This window comes from Pristiophorus japonicus, unplaced genomic scaffold (assembly GCF_044704955.1).
Source record: "Pristiophorus japonicus isolate sPriJap1 unplaced genomic scaffold, sPriJap1.hap1 HAP1_SCAFFOLD_154, whole genome shotgun sequence".
Taxonomy (NCBI): Eukaryota; Metazoa; Chordata; class Chondrichthyes; family Pristiophoridae; genus Pristiophorus; species Pristiophorus japonicus.
Window position 1 is genome coordinate 1,013,023 of NW_027251217.1, and position 22,940 is coordinate 1,035,962.

Genomic DNA, 22,940 nt, shown 5'->3' on the forward strand with positions numbered 1-22,940 from the left:
GGTGGGCCCAGTGAGATCAGACAGTGTGTAACCCGGGGTGGGCCCAGTGAGATCAGACAGTGTGTAACCCGGGGGTGGGCCCAGTGAGATCAGACACTGTGTAACCCGGGGGTGGGCCCAGTGAGATCAGACAGTGTGTAACCCGGGGGTGGGCCCAGTGAGATCAGACAGTGTGTAACCCGGGGGTGGGCCCAGTGAGATCAGACAGTGTGTAACCCGGGGGTGGGCCCAGTGAGATCAGACACTGTGTAACCCGGGGGTGGGCCCAGTGAGACCAGACAGTGTGTAACCCGGGGGTGGGCCCAGTGAGATCAGACAGTGTGTAACCCGGGGGTGGGCCCAGTGAGATCAGACAGTGTGTAACCCGGGGGTGGGCCCAGTGAGATCAGACAGTGTGTAACCCGGGGGTGGGCCCAGTGAGATCAGACAGTGTGTAACCCGGGGGTGGGCCCAGTGAGATCAGACACGTGTGTAACCCGGGGGTGGGCCCAGTGAGATCAGACAGTGTGTAACCCGGGGTGGGCCCAGTGAGATCAGACAGTGTGTAACCCGGGGGTGGGCCCAGTGAGATCAGACACTGTGTAACCCGGGGGTGGGCCCAGTGAGATCAGACACTGTGTAACCCGGGGGTGGGCCCAGTGAGATCAGACACTGTGTAACCCGGGGGTGGGCCCAGTGAGATCAGACAGTGTGTAACCCGGGGGTGGGCCCAGTGAGATCAGACACTGTGTAACCCGGGGGTGGGCACAGTGAGATCAGACACTGTGTAACCCGGGGGTGGGCCCAGTGAGATCAGACAGTGTGTAACCTGGGGGTGGGCCCAGTGAGATCAGACAGTGTGTAACCCGGGGGTGGGCCCAGTGAGATCAGACACTGTGTAACCTGGGGGTGGGCCCAGTGAGATCAGACACTGTGTAACCCGGGGGTGGGCCCAGTGAGATCAGACACTGTGTAACCTGGGGGTGGGCCCAGTGAGATCAGACAGTGTATAACCCGGGGGTGGGCCCAGTGAGATCAGACAGTGTGTAACCCGGGGGTGGGCCCAGTGAGATCAGGCAGTGTGTAACCCGGGGGTGGGCCCAGTGAGATCAGACAGTGTGTAACCCGGGGTGGGCCCAGTGAGATCAGACAGTGTGTAACCCGGGGATTAGCCCCAGTGAGATCAGACAGTGTGTAACCCGGGGTGGGCCCAGTGAGATCAGACAGTGTGTAACCCGGGGGTGGGCCCAGTGAGATCAGACAGTGTGTAACCCGGGGGTGGGCCCAGTGAGATCAGACACTGTGTAACCCGGGGGTGGGCCCAGTGAGATCAGACACTGTGTAACCCGGGGGTGGGCCCAGTGAGATCAGACAGTGTGTAACCCGGGGGTGGGCCCAGTGAGATCAGACACTGTGTAACCCGGGGGTGGGCCCAGTGAGATCAGACAGTGTGTAACCCGGGGGTGGGCCCAGTGAGATCAGACACTGTGTAACCCGGGGGTGGGCCCAGTGAGATCAGACACTGTGTAACCCGGGGGTGGGCCCAGTGAGATCAGACAGTGTGTAACCCGGGGGTGGGCCCAGTGAGATCAGACACTGTGTAACCCGGGGGTGGGCCCAGTGAGATCAGACAGTGTGTAACCCGGGGGTGGGCCCAGTGAGATCAGACACTGTGTAAACCGGGGGTGGGCCCAGTGAGATCAGACAGTGTGTAACCCGGGGGTGGGCCCAGTGAGATCAGACAGTGTGTAACCCGGGGGTGGGCCCAGTGAGATCAGACAGTGTGTAACCCGGGGGTGGGCCCAGTGAGATCAGACAGTGTGTAACCCGGGGGTGGGCCCAGTGAGATCAGACACTGTGTAACCCGGGGGTGGGCCCAGTGAGATCAGACAGTGTGTAACCCGGGGGTGGGCCCAGTGAGATCAGACAGTGTGTAACCCGGGGGTGGGCCCAGTGAGATCAGACAGTGTGTAACCCGGGGGTGGGCCCAGTGAGATCAGACACTGTGTAACCCGGGGGTGGGCCCAGTGAGATCAGACAGTGTGTAACCCGGGGGTGGGCCCAGTGAGATCAGACAGTGTGTAACCCGGGGGTGGGCCCAGTGAGATCAGACACTGTGTAACCCGGGGGTGGGCCCAGTGAGATCAGACAGTGTGTAACCCGGGGGTGGGCCCAGTGAGATCAGACAGTGTGTAACCCGGGGGTGGGCCCAGTGAGATCAGACAGTGTGTAACCCGGGGGTGGGCCCAGTGAGATCAGACAGTGTGTAACCCGGGGGTGGGCCCAGTGGGCCCAGACACTGTGTAACCCGGGGGTGGGCCCAGTGAGATCAGACAGTGTGTAACCCGGGGGTGGGCCCAGTGAGATCAGACAGTGTGTAACCTGGGGGTGGGCCCAGTGAGATCAGACAGTGTGTAACCCGGGGGTGGGCCCAGTGAGATCAGACAGTGTGTAACCCGGGGGTGGGCCCAGTGAGATCAGACACTGTGTAACCCGGGGGTGGGCCCAGTGAGATCAGACAGTGTGTAACCCGGGGGTGGGCCCAGTGAGATCAGACAGTGTGTAACCCGGGGGTGGGCCCAGTGAGATCAGACACTGTGTAACCCGGGGGTGGGCCCAGTGAGATCAGACACTGTGTAACCCGGGGGTGGGCCCAGTGAGATCAGACACTGTGTAACCCGGGGGTGGGCCCAGTGAGATCAGACAGTGTGTAACCCGGGGGTGGGCCCAGTGAGATCAGACACTGTGTAACCCGGGGGTGGGCACAGTGAGATCAGACACTGTGTAACCCGGGGGTGGGCCCAGTGAGATCAGACAGTGTGTAACCTGGGGGTGGGCCCAGTGAGATCAGACAGTGTGTAACCCGGGGGTGGGCCCAGTGAGATCAGACACTGTGTAACCTGGGGGTGGGCCCAGTGAGATCAGACACTGTGTAACCCGGGGGTGGGCCCAGTGAGATCAGACACTGTGTAACCTGGGGGTGGGCCCAGTGAGATCAGACAGTGTATAACCCGGGGGTGGGCCCAGTGAGATCAGACAGTGTGTAACCCGGGGGTGGGCCCAGTGAGATCAGGCAGTGTGTAACCCGGGGGTGGGCCCAGTGAGATCAGACAGTGTGTAACCCGGGGGTGGGCCCAGTGAGATCAGACAGTGTGTAACCCGGGGATTAGCCCCAGTGAGATCAGACAGTGTGTAACCCGGGGGTGGGCCCAGTGAGATCAGACAGTGTGTAACCCGGGGGTGGGCCCAGTGAGATCAGACAGTGTGTAACCCAGGGCCCAGTGAGATCAGACACTGTGTAACCCGGGGATTAGCCCCAGTGAGATCAGACAGTGTGTAACCCGGGGGTGGGCCCAGTGAGATCAGACAGTGTGTAACCCGGGGGTGGGCCCAGTGAGATCAGACAGTGTGTAACCCGGGGGTGGGCCCAGTGAGATCAGACAGTGTGTAACCCAGGGCCCAGTGAGATCAGACAGTGTGTAACCCGGGGGTGGGCCCAGTGAGATCAGACAGTGTGTAACCCAGGGCCCAGTGAGATCAGACACTGTGTAACCCGGGGATTAGCCCCAGTGAGATCAGACAGTGTGTAACCCGGGGGTGGGCCCAGTGAGATCAGACAGTGTGTAACCCGGGGGTGGGCCCAGTGAGATCAGACAGTGTGTAACCCAGGGCCCAGTGAGATCAGACACTGTGTAACCCGGGGATTAGCCCCAGTGAGATCAGACAGTGTGTAACCCGGGGGTGGGCCCAGTGAGATCAGACAGTGTGTAACCCGGGGGTGGGCCCAGTGAGATCAGACAGTGTGTAACCCAGGGCCCAGTGAGATCAGACACTGTGTAACCCGGGGGTGGGCCCAGTGAGATCAGACAGCGTGTAACCCGGGGGTGGGCCCAGTGAGATCAGACAGTGTGTAACCTGGGGAGGATGGGCTTAGTCAGATCACACAGTGCCGGTTTGTCTAAACAATGGATAGTAAATTCCGCATTTTTGTCAAGAACTCTGGTGATTTGTTTGATGCTCCAATGAGCTTGCCGGGGATCTGAGGCAAATGACAAAATCCTCCAGAAATACTCACCCTGAACTTTCAGTATTATTTAGCGTTAGAAATGTATACATTACATTCGACATCACACCGTTAATATTTGTCTCATTTTCTGCCTTGCCATAATTAGACCTCCTGATGTATGACGGAGTGATTGAGATGTTCCAGAGGTGGAAGTAAACCGGGATTGTAGTCTGATGAACAACGGCAGGTGAACCAGCCCAGGATTGTGAGAACTCTTCTGATTCACGGAGCTTCCATAGATCAACAGGGGCGAAAGCTCAGAGAGAGTCCCATTGACTCCGATACACACTGGTCCTGGGGGGAAAGGTCAGAGAGTCCCATTGACTCAGACACACACTGGTCCTGGGGGGGAAAGGTCAGAGAGAGTCCTATTGACTCAGATACACACTGGTCCTGTAGACAGGACACAAAGATTAAAGGCAAGGCAGGAAATTATGAGAATGAGATTGGGAGAGTCTGACCACCGAGCACAATTATCCAGCAGGAGGTCCTGCAGTGGGACATGAAATAAGATCAGTTTCTGTCTCTGAACACAGTCACATTGAATTGTGTGTTTTTAGAGTAAATGAGGTCTCACAGTGTTGAGGTTAGTGCAGTAGATGTGTTGATAATGAACTTTCAAAAGCCATTTGATAAAGTATCACATTATGGACTTGTTTGTAACGTTGAAGCACGTGGTGTTAAAGGAACAGTGGTAACTTGGATATGTCATTAGCTGAGAGCAGTGTGTTTTTCTGACTGGAGAAGTATGCATTGGGTCAACCAGGTGTCGCAATTGTGACCGTTTCTTTTCTGGTTATATTTGAAATGACCTGGCCTTCGCTGTAGGGAGTGGACCTTCGAGGTTTGCTGAGGACAAGAAACTTGATTGTAGTAAATGGTGATCAGGATAGCAGCAGACTTTCGAAAGGCACAGACAGAGACTGGTGAACTGGACTGAAACATGGCAGATGCAATTTATTATAGCTCAGTGTGAAGTGAGACACTTTGGGAAGAACAACATGGAGAGGCAGTATAATGCAAACGGGACTATTTTGCGGGGATGTAAGAGCAGAGAGACCTGGGCATGAATATTAACAAATGTTTGAAGATGGAAGGGTAAGCTGATGAGGCATTTAAGAGAGTGTGTGGGATCCTTCGCATTGTAAATGGGCAGTGAATATAAAACCACGGAGTTCAATGCTAACCCATTACACATCAGTGGTGAGGCTGGAGTATTGTGTACAATTCTGAGCAGCACACATTCGGAAGAATGCCAAGGCGTTGGCAAGGGTACAGAGGAGGTTTACCAGGATGATACCCGAGACTTCAATTATGTGGAGAGATTAGATAAGTTGGGATTGTTGCCTTTAGAGCAGTAACGGTTATGGGGAGATCCAACAGAGTTATTCAAAATTGCGAGAGATTTTTATAGAGCAAGTCGGAAGAAATGTTTCCCCTGATCAGTTGGGCGTTAACCAAAGGTCACAGTTTTAAAACAATCGACAAAAGAACTGGATGGGAATTAGAAGAATGTGTTTTCTGCAGAGGTTTAAGATCTGGAATGCACCACCTGAGAGACCGATGGAAGCAAACTCCAGAGGAACTTTCAAAAAGCAATTGGACCTGTAGTTGAAGAGGAAAACACTGGGCTGTGGGACGAGTTTGGACAGCTTTTCACCAACCGGTACAGGCTGGATGGGCCAAATGGCCTCCTGTGTTGTAAGATTGGAAGGGGTTTGATCGAAGAGGTGACTCCAGTCTGAGGCAGAGCCCAGCAGATATCCACCGTCTCATTTTCTGTGTTTATTTCAGATTTCCTGCCTCTGCAGGATTTTGCTTTTGTACTGGTGGAAATCTGGAACTTCCTCCACCCAAACAGCTGTGGAGTTTGGGGTTCATTTGAAAAAGTCAAAACTGAGCTCAATGGATGTTTGTTGGGCATTAAGGTTCTGGAACCAAGGAGGGCCCATGGAGTCGAGGGACAGATCAGCCGTGACCCAGTTGAATGGTGGAACATGCTGAAGGGTCACCTCCTGTTGCTATGTTGCGATGAAGTCCTCCCACCACTGGCGGCGCTGCAGTGAACTATTCTTGCTCCCCCGCGCAAGCGCAGTGCCACTTCTGCCGTGCATCCGGGGATTCCCAGTGGGCGGGGTTTGCCTCTTGGGCCGTCGGCTGTGTGAGTGACGGTGAGGAACAGGAGGGTTGCCTGGGTTACTGGGGCGGGGGCGGTGTGTGAGTGACGGTGAGGAACAGGAGGGTTGCCCGGGTTGCCGGGCTCGCTCTCTCACTGGGGGAACGGGGCTGTGTTGAGCTGACGGACTGAGAGCGGGCGGCTCAGCCCCAGACTTTGTATCGCACACGGGCTGGAACAGCGGGGACAATGGCGCAGCTCCGTCTGCCGGCCTCAACATGCGGCAGTGTCAGGTCTGAGGCTTTCTATCACACACCCAGGGACTGTAAACTAACAGTAAGGGGCTGTAACTGAGCGGGGAAAACGGGCCGCTTACTGTCAGCATCACATCCCGGGGAATGTGCTGAGCCGGCTCACAATACAGGGCCCGGTCCGGGGATGGAGGGCGGGGGCTCAGTCTGCAGCCGGCGGAGAAAGTGGCGCATTTCCGGCCGCACCGCTCACAGTGTGCAATCTCAGGCGGGGGGCCGGGATTTTACTGTCAGGGCAAACACCGAACTTAACACAGGCCCGGAGCTGGGGGTTTGGGACATGTGGGAGTTAGTGAAACTATCAGTGGGCCCAGACACTGTGTAACCCGGGGGTGGGCCCAGTGAGATCAGACAGTGTGTAACCCGGGGGTGGGCCCAGTGAGATCAGACACTGTGTAACCCGGGGGTGGGCCCAGTGAGATCAGACACTGTGTAAACCGGGGGTGGGCCCAGTGAGATCAGACAGTGTGTAACCCGGGGGTGGGCCCAGTGAGATCAGACAGTGTGTAACCCGGGGAGGACTGGCTTCGTCCAATCACACAGCGCCGGTTTGTCTGAACAATAGACAGTAAATTCCGCAGTTTTGTCAAGAACTCTGGTGATTTGTGTGATGCTCCAGTGAGCTTGCCGGGGATCTGAGGCAAATGACAAAATCCTACAGAAATACTCAACCCTGAACTTTCAGTATTATTAAGCGTTAGTAATGTATACATGACATTCTACTTCACACCGTTAATATTTGTATCATTTTCTGCTCTGCCATAATTAGATCTCCCGGTGAATGACGGAGTGATTGAGAAAGGTCCGCAGCTGGAAGTAAACCGGGATTGTAGACTGAGGAACAACAGCAGGTGGACCAGCCCAGGATTGTGAGAGCACCAAACACAGAGAACTCTTCCGATTCACAGAGCTTCCATGGATCCACAGGGGAGAAAGGTCAGAGAGAATCCCATTGAGTCAGATATACACTGGTCCTGGGGGACTGGGGAGAAAGGTCAGAGAGAGTTCCATTGAGTCAGATCCACACTGGTCCTGGGGGACTGGGGAGAAAGGTCAGAGAGAGTTCCATTGACTCCGACACACACTGGTCGTGGGGGCAAAGGTCAGAGAGAGTCCCATTGACTCAGGTACACACTGGTCCTGTGGGGAAAGGTCAGAGAGAGCCCCATTGACTCAGATACACACTGGTCCTGTGGGGAAAGGTCAGAGAGAGTCCCATTGACTCAGATACACACTGGTCCTGTGGGGAAAGGTCAGAGAGAGCCCCATTGACTCAGATACACACTGGTCCTGTGGGGAAAGGTCAGAGAGAGTCTCATTGACTCAGATACACACTGGTCCTGTGGGGAAAGGTCAGAGAGAGCCCCATTGACTCAGATACACACTGGTCCTGTGGGGAAAGGTCAGAGAGAGCCCCATTGACTCAGCTACACACTGGTCTGTGGACAGTACACAAAGATTACAAGGTAAGGCAGGAACTGATGAGAATGAGAGAGTCTGACCACCGAGCACAATTATCCAGCAAGAGGTCGTGCAGTGGGACATGAAATAAAATCAGTTTCTGTCTCTGAACACACAGTCACATTGAATTGTGTGTTTTTAGAGTAATTGAGGTCTCTCAGTGTTTAGGTTAGTGCAGTAGATGTGGTGTATCTGAACTTTCAAAAGTCATTTGATAAAGTATCACATAACAGACATGTTTGTAACATTGAAGAGCGTCGTGTGAAAAGGACAGTGGTAACTTGGATATGTAATTAGCTGAGGGACAGGGGGTAGAGAGCAGTGGTGGACGGGTGTTTTTCTGACTGTGGAGAAGTATGCATTGGGTCAACCAGGTGTCAGAATTGTGACCTTTGCTTTTCTGTTTATATTTGAAATGACCTGGCCTTCGCTATAGGGAGTGGACCTTCGAGAAACTTGATTGTAGTAAATGGTGATCAGGATAGCAGCAGACTTTAGAAAGGCACAGACAGAGACTGGTGAACTGGACTGAAACATGGCAGATGCAATTTATTATAGCTCAGTGTGAAGTGAGACACTTTGGGAAGAACAACATGGAGAGGCAGTATAATGCAAACGGGACTATTTTGCGGGGATGTAAGAGCAGAGAGACCTGGGCATGAATATTAACAAATGTTTGAAGATGGAAGGGTAAGCTGATGAGGCATTTAAGAGAGTGTATGGGATCCTGCGCATTGTAAATGGGCAGTGAATATAAAACCACGGAGTTCAATGCTAACCCATTACACATCAGTAGTGAGGCTGGAGTATTGTGTACAATTCTGAGCAGCACACATTCGGAAGAATGCCAAGGCGTTGGCGAGCGTACAGAGGAGGTTTACCAGGATGATACCCGAGGCGGGGTTTGCCCCTTGGGCCGTCTGCTGTGTGAGTGACGGTGAGGAACATGAGTGTTGCCCGGGTTACTGGGGGAGGGGGGGGCGGTGTGAGTGATGTGAGGAACAGGAGGGTTACTGGGGCGGGGCCGGTATGTGAGTGATGTGAGGAACAGGAGGGTTACTGGGGCGGGGCCGCTATGTGAGGAACAGGAGGGTTACTGGGGCGGGGCCGGTATGTGAGGAACAGGAGGGTTACTGGGGCGGGGCCGGTATGTGAGTGATGTGAGGAACAGGAGGGTTATTGGGGTGGGGCCGGTATGTGAGTGATGTGAGGAACAGGAGGGTTACTGGGGCGGGGCCGGTATGTGAGTGATGTGAGGAACAGGAGGGTTACTGGGGCGGGGCCAGTATGTGAGGAACAGGAGGGTTACTGGGGCGGGGCCGCTATGTGAGGAACAGGAGGGTTACTGGGGTGGGGCCGGTATGTGAGGAACAGGAGGGTTACTGGGGCGGGGCCGGTATGTGAGTGATGTGAGGAACAGGAGGGTTACTGGGGCGGGGCCGCTATGTGAGGAACAGGAGGGTTACTGGGGCGGGGCCGCTATGTGAGGAACAGGAGGGTTACTGGGGCGGGGCCGGTATGTGAGGAACAGGAGGGTTACTGGGGCGGGGCCGGTATGTGAGGAACAGGAGGGTTACTGGGGCGGGGCCAGTATGTGAGGAACAGGAGGGTTACTGGGGCGGGGCCGGTATGTGAGTGATGTGAGGAACAGGAGGGTTACTGGGGGGGGGCCGGTATGTGAGGAACAGGAGGGTTACTGGGGCGGGGCCGGTATGTGAGTGATGTGAGGAACAGGAGGGTTATTGGGGCGGGGCCGGTATGTGAGTGATGTGAGGAACAGGAGGGTTACTGGGGCGGGGCCGCTATGTGAGGAACAGGAGGGTTACTGGGGCGGGGCCGCTATGTGAGGAACAGGAGGGTTACTGGGGCGGGGCCGGTATGTGAGGAACAGGAGGGTTACTGGGGCGGGGCCGGTATGTGAGTGATGTGAGGAACAGGAGGGTTACTGGGGGGGGGGCCGGTATGTGAGTGATGTGAGGAACAGGAGGGTTACTGGGGTGGGGCCGGTATGTGAGGAACAGGAGGGTTACTGGGGCGGGGCCAGTATGTGAGGAACAGGAGGGTTACTGGGGCGGGGCCAGTATGTGAGGAACAGGAGGGTTACTGGTGCGGGGCGGGGCCGGTATGTGAGTGATGTGAGGAACAGGAGGGTTACTGGGGCGGGGCCGGTATGTGAGTGATGTGAGGAACAGGAGGGTTACTGGGGCGGGGCCGGTATGTGAGGAACAGGAGGGTTACTGGGGCGGGGCTGGTATGTGAGTGATGTGAGGAACAGGAGGGTTACTGGGGTGGGGCTGGTATGTGAGGAACAGGAGGGTTACTGGGGTGGGGCCGGTATGTGAGGAACAGGAGGGTTACTGGGGTGGGGCCGGTATGTGAGGAACAGGAGGGTTACTGGGGTGGGGCCGGTATGTGAGGAACAGGAGGGTTACTGGGGTGGGGCCGGTATGTGAGGAACAGGAGGGTTACTGGGGTGGGGCCGGTATGTGAGGAACAGGAGGGTTACTGGGGTGGGGCCGGTATGTGAGGAACAGGAGGGTTACTGGGGTGGGGCCGGTATGTGAGGAACAGGAGGGTTACTGGGGGGGGAGCCGCTATGTGAGGAACAGGAGGGTTACTGGGGGGGCGGGGCCGGTATGTGAGGAACAGGAGGGTTACTGGGGTGGGGCCGGTATGTGAGGAACAGGAGGGTTACTGGGGGGGGGCCGGTATGTGAGGAACAGGAGGGTTACTGGGGTGGGGCCGGTATGTGAGGAACAGGAGGGTTACTGGGGGGGGGCCGGTATGTGAGGAACAGGAGGGTTACTGGGGCGGGGCCGGTATGTGAGTGATGTGAGGAACAGGAGGGTTACTAGGGTGGGGCCAGTATATGAGGAACAGGAGGGTTACTGGGGCGGGGGCGGTGTGTGAGTGATGTGCGGAATAGGAGGGTTGCCCGGGTTACCGGGTCGGGGCTGGTGTGTGAGTGACTGAGGAACAGGAGGGTTACTGGGGCGGGGCCAGTATGTGAGTGATGTGAGGAACAGGAGGGTTACCGGGGCGGGGCCAGTATGTGAGTGATGTGAGGAACAGGAGGGTTGCCCGGGTTGCCGGGCCCGCTCTCTCACTGGGGGAACGGGGCTGTGTTGAGCTGACGGACTGAGAGCGGACGGCTCAGCCCCAGACTTTGTATCGCACACAGGCTGGAACAGCGGGGACAATAGTACATTCAGTCTGCAGGCCTCAACATGCGGCAGTGTCAGGTCTGAGGCTTTCTATCACACACCCAGGGACTGTAAACTAACAGTAAGGGGCTGTAACTGAGCGGGGAAAGCGGGCCGCTTACTGTCAGCATCACATCCCGGGGAATGTGCTGAGCCGGCTCACAATACAGGGCCCGGTCCGGGGATGGAGGGCGGGGGCTCAGTCTGCAGCCGGCGGAGAAAGTGGCGCATTTCCGGCCGCACCGCTCACAGTGTGCAATCTCAGGCGGGGGGCCGGGATTTTACTGTCAGGGCAAACACCGAACTTAACACAGGCCCGGAGCTGGGGGTTTGGGACATGTGGGAGTTAGTGAAACTATCAGTGGGCCCAGACACTGTGTAACCCGGGGGTGGGCCCAGTGAGATCAGACAGTGTGTAACCCGGGGGTGGGCCCAGAGAGATCAGACAGTGTGTAACCCGGGGGTGGGCCCAGAGAGATGAGACAGTGTAACCCGGGGGTGGGCCCAGTGAGATCAGACACTGTGTAACCCGGGGGTGGGCCCAGTGAGATCAGACAGTGTGTAACCCGGGGGTGAACCCAGTGAGATCAGACAGTGTGTAACCCGGGGGTGGGCCCAGTGAGATCAGACAGTGTGTAACCCGGGGGTGGGCCCAGTGAGATCAGACAGTGTGTAACCCGGGGGTGGGCCCAGTGAGATCAGACAGTCTGTCACCCGGGAGTGGGCCCAGTGAGATCAGACAGTGTGTAACCCGGGGGTGGGTCCAGTGAGATCAGACAGTGTGTAACCCGGGGGTGGGCCCAGTGAGATCAGACAGTGTGTAACCCGGGGGTGGGCCCAGTGAGATCAGACAGTGTGTAACCCGGGGGTGGGCTCAGTGAGATCAGACAGTGTGTAACCCGGGGGTGGGCCCAGTGAGATCAGACACTGTGTAACCCGGGGGTGGCCCAGTGAGATCAGACAGTGTGTAACCCGGGGGTGGGCCCAATGAGATCAGACAGTGTGTAACCCGGGGGTGGGCCCAGTGAGATCAGACACTGTGCAACCCGGGGGTGGGCCCAGTGAGATCAGACACTGTAACCTGGGGGTGGGCCCAGTGAGATCAGACAGTGTGTAACCTGGGGAGGACTGGCTTCGTCCAATCACACAGCGCCGGTTTGTCTGAACAATAGACAGTAAATTCCGCAGTTTTGTCAAGAACTCTGGTGATTTGTGTGATGCTCCAGTGAGCTTGCCGGGGATCTGAGGCAAATGACAAAATCCTACAGAAATACTCAACCCTGAACTTTCAGTATTATTAAGCGTTAGAAATGTATACATGACATTCTACTTCACACCGTTAATATTTGTATCATTTTCTGCTCTGCCATAATTAGATCTCCTGGTGAATGACTGAGTGATTGAGAAAGGTCCGCAGCTGGAAGTAAACCGGGATTGTAGACTGAGGAACAACAGCAGGTGGACCAGCCCAGGATTGTGAGAGCACCAAACACAGAGAACTCTTCCGATTCACAGAGCTTCCATGGATCCACAGGGGAGAAAGGTCAGAGAGAATCCCATTGAGTCAGATACACACTGGTCCTGGGGGACTGGGGAGAAAGGTCAGAGAGAGTTCCATTGAGTCAGATCCACACTGGTCCTGGGGGACTGGGGAGAAAGGTCAGAGAGAGTTCCATTGACTCCGACACACACTGGTCGTGGGGGCAAAGGTCAGAGAGAGTCCCATTGACTCAGATACACACTGGTCCTGTGGGGAAATGTCAGAGAGTCCCATTGACTCAGGTACACACTGGTCCTGTGGGGAAAGGTCAGAGAGAGTCTCATTGACTCAGATACACACTGGTCCTGTGGGGAAAGGTCAGAGAGAGCCCCATTGACTCAGCTACACACTGGTCTGTGGACAGTACACAAAGATTACAAGGTAAGGCAGGAACTGATGAGAATGAGAGAGTCTGACCACCGAGCACAATTATCCAGCAAGAGGTCGTGCAGTGGGACATGAAATAAGATCAGTTTCTGTTTCTGAACACACAGTCACATTGAATTGTGTGTTTTTCGAGTAATTGAGGTCTCTCAGTGTTTAGGTTAGTGCAGTAGATGTGGTGTATCTGAACTTTCAAAAGTCATTTGATAAAGTATCACATAATAGACATGTTTGTAACATTGAAGAGCGTCGTGTGAAAAGGACAGTGGTAACTTGGATATGTAATTAGCTGAGGGACAGGGGTTAGAGAGCAGTGGTGGACGGGTGTTTTTCTGACTGTGGCGAAGTATGCATTGGGTCAACCAGGTGTCAGAATTGTGACCTTTGCTTTTCTGTTTATATTTGAAATGACCTGGCCTTCGCTGTAGGGAGTGGACCTTCGAGAAACTTGATTGTAGTAAATGGTGATCAGGATAGCAGCAGACTTTAGAAAGGCACAGACAGAGACTGGTGAACTGGACTGAAACATGGCAGATGCAATTTATTATAGCTCAGTGTGAAGTGAGACACTTTGAGAAGAACAACATGGAGAGGCAGTATAATGCAAACGGGACTATTTTGCGGGGATGTAAGAGCAGAGAGACCTGGGCATGAATATTAACAAATGTTTGAAGATGGAAGGGTAAGCTGATGAGGCATTTAAGAGAGTGTATGGGATCCTGCGCATTGTAAATGGGCAGTGAATATAAAACCACGGAGTTCAATGCTAACCCATTACACATCAGTAGTGAGGCTGGAGTATTGTGTACAATTCTGAGCAGCACACATTCGGAAGAATGCCAAGGCGTTGGCGAGCGTACAGAGGAGGTTTACCAGGATGATACCCGAGGCGGGGTTTGCCCCTTGGGCCGTCTGCTGTGTGAGTGACGGTGAGGAACATGAGTGTTGCCCGGGTTACTGGGGGAGGGGGGGGCGGTGTGAGTGATGTGAGGAACAGGAGGGTTACTGGGGCGGGGCCGGTATGTGAGTGATGTGAGGAACAGGAGGGTTACTGGGGCGGGGCTGATATGTGAGTGATGTGAGGAACAGGAGGGTTACTGGGGCGGGGCCGGTATGTGAGTGATGTGAGGACCAGGAGGGTTACTGGGGCGGGGCTGGTATGTGAGTGATGTGAGGACCAGGAGGGTTACTGGGGTGGGGCCGGTATGTGAGGAACAGGAGGGTTACTGGGGTGGGGCCGGTATGTGAGGAACAGGAGGGTTACTGGGGTGGGGCCGGTATGTGAGGAACAGGAGGGTTACTGGGGTGGGGCCGGTATGTGAGTGATGTGAGGAACAGGAGGGTTACTGGGGCGGGGCCGGTATGTGAGTGATGTGAGGAACAGGAGGGTTACTGGGGTGGGGCTGGTATGTGAGGAACAGGAGGGTTACTGGGGCGGGGCCAGTATGTGAGGAACAGGAGGGTTACTGGGGTGGGGCCGGTATGTGAGTGATGTGAGGAACAGGAGGGTTACTGGGGTGGGGCTGGTATGTGAGGAACAGGAGGGTTACTGGGGTGGGGCCGGTATGTGAGGAACAGGAGGGTTACTGGGGTGGGGCCAGTATGTGAGGAACAGGAGGGTTACTGGGGTGGGGCCGGTATGTGAGTGATGTGAGGAACAGGAGGGTTACTGGGGTGGGGCTGGTATGTGAGGAACAGGAGGGTTACTGGGGTGGGGCCGGTATGTGAGGAACAGGAGGGTTACTGGGGTGGGGCCGGTATGTGAGGAACAGGAGGGTTACTGGGGGGGGGGCCGGTATGTGAGTGATGTGAGGAACAGGAGGGTTACTGGGGTGGGGCCGGTATGTGAGGAACAGGAGGGTTACTGGGGGGGGGCCGGTATGTGAGGAACAGGAGGGTTACTGGGGTGGGGCCCGTATGTGAGTGATGTGAGGAACAGGAGGGTTATTGGGGGGGGGGGGCGGTATGTGAGGAACAGGAGGGTTACTGGGAGGGGGCGGGATGTGAGGAACAGGAGGGTTACTGGGGCGATGCCGGTATGTGAGTGATGTGAGGAACAGGAGGGTTACTAGGGGCGGGGCCGGTATGTGAGGAACAGGAGGGTTACTGGGGCGATGCCGGTATGTGAGTGATGTGAGGAACAGGAGGGTTACTGGGGTGGGGCCGGTATGTGAGGAACACGAGGGTTACTGGGGTGGGGCCGATATGTGAGTGATGTGAGGAACAGGAGGGTTACTGGGGTGGGGCCGATATGTGAGTGATGTGAGGAACAGGAGGGTTACTGGGGTGGGGCCGATATGTGAGTGATGTGAGGAACAGGAGGGTTACTGGGGTGGGGCCGGTATGTGAGTGATGTGAGGAACAGGAGGGTTACTGGGGCGGGGCCAGTATGTGAGGAACAGGAGGGTTACTGGGGTGGGGCCGATATGTGAGTGATGTGAGGAACAGGAGGGTTACTGGGGTGGGGCCGATATGTGAGGAACAGGAGGGTTACTGGGGCGGGGCCGGTATGTGAGGAACAGGAGGGTTCCTGGGGTGGGGCCAGTATGTGAGGAACAGGAGGGTTACTGGGGCGGGGCCGGTATGTGAGTGATGTGAGGAACAGGAGGGTTACTGGGGTGGGGCCGATATGTGAGGAACAGGAGGGTTACTGGGGTGGGGCCGATATGTGAGGAACAGGAGGGTTACTGGGGCGGGGCCGCTATGTGAGTGATGTGAGGAACAGGAGGGTTACTGGGGCGGGGCCAGTATGTGAGGAACAGGAGGGTTACTGGGGTGGGGCCGATATGTGAGGAACAGGAGGGTTACTGGGGCGGGGCCGGTATGTGAGTGATGTGAGGAACAGGAGGGTTACTGGGGCGGGGCCGGTATGTGAGTGATGTGAGGAACAGGAGGGTTACTGGGGTGGGGCCGGTATGTGAGGAACAGGAGGGTTACTGGGGTGGGGCCGATATGTGAGGAACAGGAGGGTTACTGGGGGGGGGCCGATATGTGAGGAACAGGAGGGTTACTGGGGCGGGGCCGCTATGTGAGTGATGTGAGGAACAGGAGGGTTACTGGGGGGGGGCCGGTATGTGAGTGATGTGAGGAACAGGAGGGTTACTGGGGCGGGGCCAGTATGTGAGGAACAGGAGGGTTACTGGGGGGGGGCCGGTATGTGAGTGATGTGAGGAACAGGAGGGTTGCCCGGGTTGCCGGGCCCGCTTTCTCACTGGGGGAACGGGGCTGTGTTGAGCTGACGGCTCAGCCCCAGACTTTGTATCGCACACGGGCTGGAACAGCGGGGACAATGGCGCAGCTCCGTCTGCCGGCCTCAACATGCGGCAGTGTCAGGTCTGAGGCTTTCTATCACACACCCAGGGACTGTAAACTAACAGTAAGGGGCTGTAACTGAGCGGGGAAAGCGGGCCGCTTACTGTCAGCATCACATCCCGGGGAATGTGCTGAGCCGGCTCACAATACAGGGCCCGGTCCGGGGATGGAGGGCGGGGGCTCAGTCTGCAGCCGGCGGAGAAAGTGGCGCATTTCCGGCCGCACCGCTCACAGTGTGCAATCTCAGGCGGGGGGCCGGGATTTTACTGTGAGGGCAAACACCGAACTTAACACAGGCCCGGAGCTGGGGGTTTGGGACATGTGGGAGTTAGTGAAACTATCAGTGGGCCCAGACACTGTGTAACCCGGGGGTGGGCCCAGTGAGATCAGACAGTGTGTAACCCGGGGGTGGGCCCAGTGAGATCAGACAGTGTGTAACCTGTGGGTGGGCCCAGTGAGATCAGACACTGTGTAACCCGGGGGTGGGCCCAGTGAGATCAGACAGTGTGTAACCCGGGGGTGGGCCCAGTGAGATCAGACAGTGTGTAACCCGGGGGTGGGCCCAGTGAGATCAGACAGTGTGTAACCCGGGGGTGGACCCAGTGAGATCAGACAGTGTGTAACCCGGGGGTGGGCCCAGTGAGATCAGACACTGTGTAACCCGGGGGTGGGCCCAGTGAGATCAGACAGTGTGTAACCCGGGGGTGGGCCCAGTGAGATCAGACACTGTGTAACCCGGGGGTGGGCCCAGTGAGATCAGACAGTGTGTAACCCGGGGGTGGGCCCAGTGAGATCAGACAGTGTGTAACCCGGGGGTGGTCCCAGTGAGATCAGACAGTGTGTAACCCGGGGGTGGGCCCAGTGAGATCAGACAGTGTGTAACCCGGGGGCCCAGTGAGGTCAAACAGCTGATCTTTGACCTCAAGTCCACGTTCCCACCAATCCCTGTATCCCTTGATTCCCCTAGAGTCCAAATATTTATCTGTCTCGGCCTTCAATATATGCTCAACGACTCTGCATCCACAGCCGTTTGGGTAGAGAATTCCAAAGAATCACAACCCTTTGATTGAAGGAATTCCTCCTCATCTTAGTCTTAAATGGCCGACCCTTTATCCTGGGACTATGCCCCCTCGTTCCAGACTCACCAACCAGGGAAACAATCTTTCAGCATCTACCCTGTCAATCCACCACAGTATCTTGTATGTTTCAATTACATCACATCTCCTTCTAACCTCCACAGAGTATAGGTCCAGTCTACTCAATCCCTCCTCGTAGGACAACTTTCTCATCCCAGGGATCCATGTAGTGAACCTTCATTGCACCGCCTCTACGGCACGTATATTCTTTCTCAGCTCAGGAGACCAAAATTGTTCATAAACTCCAGTGTAATCTCACCCAAGCCATCTGCCACCTTATTGGCCACACTCACTTAACCTGTCTATATCTCTTTGCAGGCTCTTTGTGTCCACCTTACAACTTTCCCACCTAGCTTTGTATCGGCAACAAATTTGGATCCATTGCACTCATCCATTCATCTAAATCATTAATATCAATTTAAATAGCTGAGGCCCAAACACTGATCTCTAAATATCCAACTGTCAATAAATAATCTTACAGTTCTGAACTGGATGCTGGGTTGTACTTCGTTGTTTCCTATCAGAAAAATCCATTTCTGAATTTGGCAATGGCAGTTGAATTAAATGATTATCATTTTGTGATAAAATGATACGTAAACTTTATTTTAATATAGATTTGTAAATTTCCTTCCAATTAATTATTTTGTGTTGTGAGAGTAACGTTTCTCGTTGGTCACACAATGCAGGTAATGTAGACGTATATAATTCATTAACAGTAACGGGTTTAGATGGTTTAAGACAAGTAGATTTTCAGAGGTGACGGGGTCGATTTCCAACAATTCTACTATTTTACCGATGTATTTCTGTAGATGCGGCATTGCTTAATACTCTGTACAGGCGGAACTGACGGTGCATTCAGTAAATCCACAGTGTCGGGTCGAGTGGTGTAACAGTCTGTTATTGGAATCGCAGCTTCATGGTCAGAAATATTGCCTGTATGTACAGGGTTAATGTTCTTAACTAAACTCGGAACATGTGATGGTTGTTTTGTTATTTCCGTTTTCAGTTATTTTCGGTGAGCGATTTCCTCTATCGCCAGGGTAACAATCTATCAGATCTCAGGACAAGAGGCGTTGGCACAATTTATAACTGAACGACCATGCGACATTCAGTGTAAACTCTGTCTATGTATTCGGCAGTCCAGGAGTCGGAACCTGTTGTTTCTGAGCAGTCAGTTATGTCGATACACATCATGTGTAAGACTTCCTCTTGCCCTAGTTTAATACTACTTTTCCAAAATCGGTGTCGTCTGACTCAATACATGTTGAACAGAGAATCTTGCTCCTCATGTTCAGTTATGAGCACCGCCCCTCACGGAAGATCAATTGTCCTTGGAGCAAGTTTATCGGAATGATACCGGGGCTAAAAGCTTCAAATATGAGGACAGGTTGCGTAGACCAGGCTTTTATTCTGCTGAATATAGATGATCAAGGGGGGTCTAATTGAGCTGTTTAAAATGATTAAATGATTTAGTGGGGTAGATAGATTGAAACAATTCTTCCTCTGTTGGAGGAGTCCAGCACAATGAGACATGACAAGTAAAGAAACAAAAGATAAATCTAGAAATGGTGTAAATGTGAATAGCAGAAACATCAACTGCTGCCATCTGAAAAAATAAACTCCGAGGTTATGGTCTGAAATTGTTGAACTGGATGTTGAATCCAGAAGGCTGTAAAGTGCCTAAACGAAAGATGAGGTGCTGTTCCTCCAGCTGAGGTTGAGCATTTGTTGGAACAGTGGAGGAGACTGAAGACTGAGGGGTCAGTGTGGGAGTGGAGTGGTGCCTTAAAGTGACAGGCGACCAGTCCCCTCCCTCATCTCTTATTCCGGTACATTGATGACTATCGGTGCCGTTTCCTGTTCTTGTCCTGAACGAGAACTTTTCATTGACTTTGCTTCCAATTTCCACACTTCCTGCACATGCACATGGTCCATCTCTGACTCTTCCCTTCCTCATGAAAACAGAAGAAGTAGGAGCTGTCGTCGGCCATTTGGCCCTTCGAGCCTGCTCCACCATTCAATAACAACCTGTATTTATAGAGCACCTTTAATGTAGTGGAATGTCCCAAGGCACTTCACAGGAGTATTCTGAAATAAAACATTTGACACCAAGCCTCATAAGGAGAAATTAGGGCAGGTGACCAAAAGCTTGGTCAAAGAGGTAGGTTGTAAGGAGCGTCTTTAAAGGAGGAAAGAGAGGTAGAGAGGCGGAAAGGTTTAGGCAGGGAATTCCAGAGCTTAGGGCCTAGGCAACAGAAGGCACGGCCACCAATGTTGAGCGATTATAATCAGGGATGCTCAAGAGGGCAGTATTCGAGGACTGCACACATCTCTGGGAGGGGGTGGTGTTGTGTGGCTGGAGGAGATTAGAGATAGGGAGGAGTGAGGCCATGGAAGGATTTCAAAACAAGGATGAGAATTTTGAAATCGGGGCGTTGCTTAACCGGGCACCATTGTAGGTCAGCGAACACAGGGGTGATGGGTGAGCGGGACTTGGCGCAAATCAGGACACGGACAGCCGAGTTTTCGATCACTTCTAGCTTACCTAGGTTCGAATGTAGGAAACCAGCCTGGAGTGCATTGACATAGTCAAATCTAGACATGACATAGGCATTGATGAGGGCTTCAGCAGCAGATGATCTGAGGCAAGGGCGGAGACGGACGATGTTGCGATGGTGGAAATAGGCGGTCTTAGTTATGCTTCGGAGATGTGGTCGAAAGCTCATTTCAGGGTCAAATATGACACCAAGGTTGCGAAGAGTGGTTAATCCTCAGACGGAAGTTTGGGAGAGGGATGGAGTCAGTAGCTAGGGAGTGGAGGTTGAGGCGGGAACCACAAACAATGGCTTTGATCTTCCCAATATTCAATTGGAGAAAATTTCTGCTCTCTGACAATTTGGAGACCGTGGAGGAGTGGAGAGAAGTGTTCGTGGAGTGGAGCTGGATGTTGTCAGCGGACATGTGGATGAGAAATAGGAGGAGGCCAAGGTAAGATCCTTGGGGCACACCAGAGGTAACGCTGCAGGGTGGGAAGAGCAGCCGTTGCAGGTGATTCTCTGGCTATATTCGATAGATAAGAATGGAATCAGGCGAGCGCAGTCCCACCCAGCTGGACGACGGTGGAGTGGGGTTGGAGAAATATAGAGTGGTGAACCGTGTCAATGGCTGCAGACCAGTTAAGAGGGATGGTTTGTCTTTGTCACAGTCACGAAGGATGTCATTTTTGACTTTAATGAAAGCCGGTGCAGTACTGTGGCAGGTGTGTAAACTGGTTTGTGGGGATTCACACATGGAATTGCCAGAAAGATGGGCACAGATTTAGGAAGCGACAACATGTTCAAGGACTTTGGAGAGGAAAGGGAGGTTGGAGATGGGGTGACAGTTTGCAAGGACGGAGCGGTCTGGGGTTGTTTTTTGAGGAGAGGGTGATGACGGCAGATTTGAGGGAGAGGGGGACAGTACCTGAGGAGAAAGAACCGGTAACAATGTCAGCTAACATGGGAGCCAGAAAAGGAAGTTGTGTGGTCAGCAGTTTAGTGAGAATAAGGTCAAGCGAGCAGGGAGTGGGTCTCATGGACAGGTCATGAGAGGAGATCGGAGAGAAACTGGAGATAGATGTGAGTTCAGGGCTAGGGCAGAGGGGATCCTCGGGAAGTTTGGCCCGGTGGGCTCGGGGAAGGAAGAGGAGAGGCAGCGAACGGATGGTCTCAGTCTTAGAGACAAAGATGACCTCACACTTATTGTTGGAGGTGAGGGTGGAGACTGGGGAGAGGGGTTTAAAAAGACGGTTCGCAGTGGAGAATAGAAGCCGGGGTTTATCTTTACACTTCAGAATGATTCTGGAATAGTGAGCAGTTTTGGCAGACGAGAGCAGGACCAAATAATGCTTTCTGTTGTCATGCCGGATCTGCTGGTGAATGGCGAAACCAGTTGTCCTCCATAGCCTTTCATGTCTGCGTCCCCTGGATTGACGGGAGTGAAGATCAGGGCTGTACCAGGGGGAACGGCAAGGGTGAGAGAGTCAGTGATTTAACATGGTGGTGGTGAGTGTTATTGAGCAAATCAGTAGCTGCAGAAATATCATGGTGAATGGAGGGCCCAAGGCTGGACAGTTGGGATTTGATAAGTGCAGTTGTAAGTGAGTTGAGAGGGAGTTTTTCCCAGGGGCAGACACAGAAGGAGGTCGGAATGGGGGAAGGTTGGAAGGCTTATGTGGGTGGTGAGTGATACAAGGAAGTGGTCAGAGAGACCTTATCTGTGATTGACACGATGGAGGGGTGGCTGTGAATATGGGTTGGGGAGTTTATGTGGAGGGAGAGATTAAGGGAGGATGGGAGGCTAATGAACCCAGAGGAGTGAGTGCATGATGAATTGAAATGGTGGTTGATATCACCGAGGATGAGAGGTCGTTCAGTGCAGAGGATGGAATGTAGTGAAGAAATATCGGGAATAACTTTTTTGGTACTTGGGTAGACGATCGAGAGCAAGACTTTTAAATGAGAGATGTGAGGTGTAACGAGATCATGTCTGATCTCCGACCTCAACTCCACCTTCCCGCACTCTCTCCATATCCCTTAATTCGCTTTGTTTTCAAAAAAATTATTGATCTTTGTCTTGAATATACAACTGAGCATCCACAGCTCTCTGGGGTGGAGAATTCCAAAGATGCATAACCCTTTGAGTGAAGAACTGACTTGTCGTCTCAGTCCTAAATCGGCAAACCCTTATTTTGAGACTGTGACCCCGTGTTCTAGATTCCCCAGCCAGAGGAAACATCTTACCATTAACCCTGTCAAACCCCTTAAGAATTGTACATGTTTCAATGAGATCACCTCTCATTCTTCTCGAGAACTAGTCGACTCAATCTCTCCTCATTGGACAATCCCCTGACACCATGAACCAGTCTAATGAACCTTAGTTATACTTCCTCTAATTCAAGTCTGTCTTTCCCTGGGTAAGGAGATCAGACTGTACACCGTACTCCAGGTGTTGCCACACCAATGCCCTGTATAATTGTGGTAAGACTTCATTTCTCTTTTGTAACAAAAGCTAACACACCATTTGTTTCCTAATTGCTAGCTGTACCTGCATGTTAACGTTCTGTGATTCATGTACAAGTACACTCTGAATGCAAACATTTCCCAGTCTCTTGCCATTCCAAAACATATTCAACTTTTTGTTTTTCCCACCAAAGTGGATAACTTCAACTTCCCCACTTTGTGTTCCATTTGCCATGTTCTTGCCCACTCAGTCAACCTGTCTATATCTCTCTGCAGCCTCTCTGCATCTTACTTTCTCACCTAACATTGTTTCATCAGCAAACTTGGATATGTTATACTCAGTCCCTTCATCTAAGTCATTAATATTGATTGGAACTAGCTGAGGCCCAAGCACTGATGCTTAAGGTACCCCGCTAGTTAGAGTCTGCTAAC

The 22,940-nt window shown here is 53.6% G+C and overlaps 1 protein-coding gene across 1 annotated transcript in view; it reads left to right on the top strand.

Annotated features, from left to right (window-relative positions):
• The window catches only part of LOC139242930 (uncharacterized), a 182,256-nt gene that overhangs the window by 41,492 nt on the left and 117,824 nt on the right, over positions 1-22,940 (top strand). Inside the window, 2 exon segments of the mRNA XM_070870567.1 lie at positions 7,242-7,408; positions 12,513-12,679. The gene's annotated coding sequence lies outside the window, so the exon portion shown is untranslated.